This window comes from Anopheles coustani (genome assembly GCF_943734705.1).
Source record: "Anopheles coustani chromosome X unlocalized genomic scaffold, idAnoCousDA_361_x.2 X_unloc_12, whole genome shotgun sequence".
In the NCBI taxonomy this organism is placed as follows: Eukaryota; Metazoa; Arthropoda; class Insecta; order Diptera; family Culicidae; genus Anopheles; species Anopheles coustani.
The window spans coordinates 137,501-144,470 of NW_026525071.1; the positions used below are offsets into that span (position 1 = coordinate 137,501).

The window sequence follows — 6,970 nt, forward strand, 5'->3', positions numbered from 1 at the left end:
CACCACAGACACCACAAGCACGCCTTCTCCTCGTACTTCCGCCTCACGCGGGAACACGGACGCTCTAAATACTTCGAATTCCAATGCCAGTATATTGTAAACCACGGGTTCTTTAATGCTAGCGGGTCGTCGCGACCCTAGTTAACATCATGGTGCACGTCTCGTGACGGGTGTCACGGCGTAGTTAAATGTATGCGATACATTTCTCAAATATAAGCGCTCAGTCATCTGTACATCATGGTAGGTTCCCACGACGTGCAATATGCGTTCAACTTATCAATGTTCATGTGTCCTGCAGTTCACATTATGACGCGCAGTTAGCTGCGGTCTTCATCGATCCATGAGCCGAGTGATCCACTGCCGAGGGTGACTAACTTGCGTAAGCCGCCGCTGTGCGCGTATACCCGTTCCCCGTAGGGAGGAGCAAGCCGCCGCTTAGAGACGAAGCATAAAGTGTCCTCATTCCACATAGGGCAAGCTGGATGAATCCATTTTACCCAGGACGGCCGAAGCGGCGTGGACCAGGGGAGAACTGAACCTTATACTTCACACCACAGTAAGTCTACGTGTCCTCTTCCACATAGGGCAAGCTAGAACTAACTATCTTACCCAGGACTGCCGAAGCAGCGTGGACCAGGGGAGGAACACACTTTTCATGGAAACGTAAGGCATCCATGACTGCCATAACGTAAGCCGCCGCTGTGCGCGTATACCCGTTCCCCGTAGGGAGGAGCAAGCCACCGCTTAGAGACGAAGCATAAAGTGTCCTCATTCCACATAGGGCAAGCTGGATGAATCCATTTTACCCAGGACGGCCGAAGCGGCGTGGACCAGGGGAGAACTGAACTTTATACTTCACACCACAGTAAGTCTACGTGTCCTCTTCCACATAGGGCAAGCTAGAACTAACTATCTTACCCAGGACTGCCGAAGCAGCGTGGACCAGGGGAGGAACACACTTTTCATAGAAACGTAAGGCATCCATGACTGCCATAGTGCGTAAGCCGCCGCTGTGCGCGTAAACCCGTTCCCCGTAGGGAGGAGTCAAGCCGCCGCTTAGAGACGAAGTATGAAGTGTCCTCTTCCACATAGGGCAAGCTAGAATGAACTATCTTACCCAGGACCGCCGAAGCAGCGTGGACCAGGGGAGAACTGAACTTTATACTTCACACCACAGTATTGAGTAATGTGCCCTCTTCCACATAGGGCAAGCTGGAATGTTCCATTTTACCCAGGACCGCCGGAGCAGTGTGGACCAGTGGAGGACTACACAATCATGAGGTTTGATATCGACTTGTGTGTTTCAATAGGGTACCGATGGTATGTTTTGAACCGATTTGATTTAGCCATTCTGAAGTCATCACTTGGTTGAAGCGCTGAACTAGGGAGGGGCATCGTTTACATATATATTGGTTTTCGCATGCTCTACTAGGTTAATGTCATAGGGTTGGCTATCGAGCATGCCCAAGTGATGACTTGATTGTGTGCTTGCTTGAATTCTTCACATTTCATACCATCGGTTAGTTGTCGAATCATTCCTCGATCATAACCTTCGTTCTTGGTTCATGTATGCTCTCTTCCACATAGGGCAAGCTAGAATTAACTATCTTACCCAGGACCGCCGAAGCAGCGTGGACCAGGGGAGAACTATACTTTGTCTTGTATGCCCTCTTCCACATAGGGCAAGCTAGAATGAACTATCTTACCCAGGACCGCCGGAGCAGCGTGGACCAGTGGAGGACTATACTTTGTTCATTACACCACAGTATTAAGTATGGTGTCCTCTTCCACATAGGGCAAGCTAGAATTAACTATCTTACCCAGGACCGCCGAAGCAGTGTGGACCAGGGGAGGACTATACTTTATACTTCACACACTAGCCAAATTGAAGTCATCACTTGGTTGAAGCACTGAACTAGGGCGAGTCTATCGTTTACTTTGCATTGGGATAATACGCTGCATGCTCTCTTAGGTTAATGTCATGTGATTGGCTATAGAGCATGCCCAAGTGATGACTTTGTTTCAAGCTCAACAGGTAGGGTATTGAGTCCTCTTCCACATAGGGCAAGCTAGAATTAACTATCTTACCCAGGACCGCCGGAGCAGCGTGGACCAGGGGAGAACTATACTTTGTCTTGTATGCCCTCTTCCACATAGGGCAAGCTAGAACTAACTATCTTACCCAGGACTGCAAAGCAGCGTGGACCAGTGGAGGACTATACTTTGTTCATTACACCACAGTATTAAGTATGGTGTCCTCTTCCACATAGGGCAAGCTAGAACTAACTATCTTACCCAGGACCGCCGAAGCAGTGTGGACCAGGGGAGGACTATACTTTATACTTCACACACTAGCCATACTGAAGTCATCACTTGGTTGAAGCGCTGAACTACGGCGGGGTAATCGTTTACAGGTTATAATCATATAGCTGCATGCTCATTAGTAGATAATGGAATATTGTATGGCAATATGAGCATGCCCAAGTGATGACTTTGTTTCAAGCTCAACAGGTAGGGTATTGAGTCCTCTTCCACATAGGGCAAGCTAGAATGAACTATCTTACCCAGGACCGCCGGAGCAGCGTGGACCAGTGGAGGACTCTATACTTTATACTTCACACCACAGTATTGAGTACGACTTGCATAAAGCCCCTAATGAGAACCACGAGGGCTCTCTCAATGTAGAACCACGAGGGCTCTAGTACCGATTCTCTCGGTACGGCTTGGTCCGTGTTCCTTTATGCATGTACTCGCAGAAAGTCTCAACCCGGAGGTCTTGACTTTGATTGTCATAGTTGGACTACGACGGGGCATCCGACCATTGCTGATCGAACACCCCTGATTCACCATCTTTCGGGTAGGCGGTACGCGTACCTCCGGACGCGGAAGTCTCAACCCGGAGGTCTTGACTTTGATTGTCATAGTTGGACTACGACGGGGCATCCGACCATTGCTGATCGAACACCCCTGATTCATCATCTTTCGGGTAGGCGGTGCGCGCACCTCCGACGCGGAAGTCTCAACCCGGAGGTCTTGACTTTGTATTGTCATAGTTGGACTACGACGGGGTATCCGACTCATCGAATACCCCAGAAGCACACCATCTTTCGGGTAGGCGGTACGCGTACCTCCGGACGCGGAAAGTCTCAACCCGGAGGTCTTGACTTTGGTTGTCATAGTTGGACTATGACGGGGCATCCGACCATTGCTGATCGAACACCCCTGTTACACCATCTTTCGGATAGGCGGTGCGCGACACCACCGACGCGGAAAGTCTCAACCCGGAGGTCTTGACTTTGTATTGTTGGATAGTCCTCTTCCACTATAGGGCAAGCTGGAAATATTCCATTTTACCCAGGACTGCCGAGGCAGCGTGGACCAGGGGAGAACTTCACGGAATCTTCAGGCATCCATGATTGCCATAGTGCGTAAGCCGCCGCTGTGTGCGTCAACTCGTTCCCCGTGAGGAGGAGTCTAGCCGCCGCTAAAAGACGAAGCATTAAGTGTCCTCATTCCACTATAGGGCAAGCTAGAATGAACTATCTTACCCAGGACCGCCGAAGCAGCGTGGACCAGGCGAAGACTATACTTTATACTTCACACCACAGTATTGAGTACGACTTGCATAAAGCCCCTAATGAGAACCACGAGGGCTCTCTCAATGTAGAACCACGAGGGCTCTAGTACCGATTCTCTCGGTACGGCTTGGTCCGTGTTCCTTTATGCTTGTACTCGCGGAAAGTCTCAACCCGGAGGTCTTGACTTTGATTGTCATAGTTGGACTACGACGGGGCATCCGACCATTGCTGACCGAACACCCCTGATTCATCATCTTTCGGATAGGAGGTGCGCCCACCTCCGACGCCAACCCGGAGGTCTTGACTTTGATTGTCATAGTTGGACTACGACGGGGCATCCGACCATTGCTGATCGAACACCCCTGATTCATCATCTTTCGGGTAGGCGGTGCGCGCACCTCCGACGCGGAAGTCTCAACCCGGAGGTCTTGACTTTGTATTGTCATAGTTGGACTACGACGGGGTATCCGACTCATCGAATACCCCAGAAGCACACCATCTTTCGGGTAGGCGGTACGCGTACCTCCGGACGCGGAAAGTCTCAACCCGGAGGTCTTGACTTTGGTTGTCATAGTTGGACTATGACGGGGCATCCGACCATTGCTGATCGAACACCCCTGTTACACCATCTTTCGGATAGGCGGTGCGCGACACCACCGACGCGGAAAGTCTCAACCCGGAGGTCTTGACTTTGTATTGTTGGATAGTCCTCTTCCACTATAGGGCAAGCTGGAAATATTCCATTTTACCCAGGACTGCCGAGGCAGCGTGGACCAGGGGAGAACTTCACGGAATCTTCAGGCATCCATGATTGCCATAGTGCGTAAGCCGCCGCTGTGTGCGTCAACTCGTTCACCGTGAGGAGGAGTCTAGCCGCCGCTAAAAGACGAAGCATTAAGTGTCCTCATTCCACTATAGGGCAAGCTAGAATGAACTATCTTACCCAGGACCGCCGAAGCAGCGTGGACCAGGCGAAGACTATACTTTATACTTCACACCACAGTATTGAGTACGACTTGCATAAAGCCCCTAATGAGAACCACGAGGGCTCTCTCAATGTAGAACCACGAGGGCTCTAGTACCGATTCTCTCGGTACGGCTTGGTCCGTGTTCCTTTATGCTTGTACTCGCGGAAAGTCTCAACCCGGAGGTCTTGACTTTGATTGTCATAGTTGGACTACGACGGGGCATCCGACCATTGCTGATCGAACACCCCTGATTCACCATCTTTCGGATAGGAGGTGCGCCCACCTCCGACGCGGAAGTCTCAACCCGGAGGTTCGGACTTAGAGTTTTTCCCATTTAAAAGTTTTTCTCTTAGCCATACTGAAGTCATCACTTGGTGAACGATTGAACTAGGGCGGGTTAATCGTTTATAGGTATCATGTGGTTTGCATGCTCTCTTAGGTTAAGGTCATGTGGTTGGCTATCGAGCATGCCCAAGTGATGACTTTGTTTCACGCTTGCTTGATTTCTTCAAGATTCCCTGTTATATAGTGTAATCATTCGAGAACAGGGAATCTTTGGTTTTGCTCAACAGGTATTGGATGTCAACTTGGTATCTAGATCGCATTAAGTCTCAACCCTTAGGTTCGGACTTGTATAGTGACATCTTGTTACGGTCTTGAGTCTCAACCCGCAGGTTCGGACTACTTAGTGTTTGATCGAATATAATATGGCAACTTGTGCCTAAGTCTCAACCCGCAGGTTCGGACTTCTGTTTATTTGGCCAATGTATGTATAAGGCAACTTGTGCCTAAGTCTCAACCCGCAGGTTCGGACTTGTGTATTTGTTCGAAGTCATGTATAAGGCAACGTGTGCCTAAGTCTCAACCCGCAGGTTCGGACTTGTTAGTGTTTCGTCAACTTTCATATGGCAACTTGTGCCTAAGTCTCAACCCGCAGGTTCGGACTTGTGTATTTGTTCGAAGTCATGTATAAGGCAACTTGTGCCTAAGTCTCAACCCGCAGGTTCGGACTTGTGTATTTGTTCGAAGTCATGTATAAGGCAACTTGTGCCTAAGTCTCAACCCGCAGGTTCGGACTTCATAGTGTTTCGTCAATGTTCATATGGCAACTTGTGCCTAAGTCTCAACCCGCAGGTTCGGACTTCTATAGTGTTTCGTCAATTATCATATGGCAACTTGTGCCGAAGTCTCAACCCGCAGGTTCGGACTTCTGGAAGGATCACTTGGCCACTAATGATCCTTCCGCAGGTTCACCTACGGAAACCTTGTTACGACTTTTACTTCCTCTAAATCATCAAGTTCGGTCAACTTCGATAAAGCAGACGCGGTTCACGAGGATCCAGCGAACGATCATCTCCAAAGACCTCACTAAATAATCCATCGGTAGTAGCGACGGGCGGTGTGTACAAAGGGCAGGGACGTATTCAACGCTGGCTGATGACCAGCACTTACTAGAAGTTCCGAGTTCATATGGACCATTGCAATCCATAATCCCTACTAAGTGAGTATTTGAGTGATTTCCCGTTCCTCTCGGAATAGGAGACACGCTGCTACCCACATTGTAGCACGCGTGTAGCCCAGAACATCTAAGGGCATCACGGACCTGTTATCGCTCGATCTCATTTTGCTAAACACAAATTGTCCTGCTAAGCAGCGTACCGTAAGTGCACTTGCGCACACGAACAGCGAAGGTGTCAGGTCATACTCCACCGAAAGGTCCTAACCCGTTCCAATCGGCATCGACGCATTAACGCTGACTGCGTTCTAGTTAGCATATGTGAGTCACGTTCGTTATCGGAATTAACCAGACAAATCAATCCACGAACTAAGAACGGCCATGCACCACTACCCTTAAATTTGAGAAAGAGCTATTAATCTGTCTCACCTCCATAAGTTCGGACCTGGTAAGTTTTCCCGTGTTGAGTCAAATTGAACCGCAAGCTCCATTTCATTGTGGTGCCCTTCCGTCAATTCCTTTAAGTTTCAACTTTGCAACCATACTTCCCCCGGAACCTGACTTTGGTTTCCCGGAAGCTACTGAGAGCACCTGGTTGTAGCGTCTCCCAATTGCTAGTTGGCATCGTTTACGGTTAGAACTAGGGCGGTATCTAATCGCCTTCGATCCTCTAACTTTCGTTCTTGATTAAAGAAAGCATCCTTGACAAATGCCTTCGCTTTAGTTAGTCTTACGACGGTCTACGAATTTCACCTCTCGCGCCGTAATACTAGTGTCCCCAACTACTTCTGTTAATCATTACCTCCGGTCTGAGTACAAACCAATGAAAGATTAGACCAAGGTCGTATTCCATTATTCCATGCAAGATTATTCTAGGGCGTTTGGGCACCCTGCTTTAAGCACTCTAATTTGTTCAAGGTAAACGTGAGCGGTCGAGCTCTATGTTACACTTGCACCCGTTGAAGGGC

At 49.2% G+C, this 6,970-nt stretch overlaps 1 non-coding gene across 1 annotated transcript; it reads right to left on the reverse strand.

Moving 5' to 3' along the window:
* Positions 1-214: 214 nt before the first annotated feature.
* On the reverse strand, positions 215-369 carry LOC131270000 (5.8S ribosomal RNA). The gene has a single exon (XR_009179151.1). It is a non-coding gene; the product is annotated as a 5.8S ribosomal RNA (ribosomal RNA).
* Between the last annotated feature and the right edge of the window lie 6,601 nt (positions 370-6,970).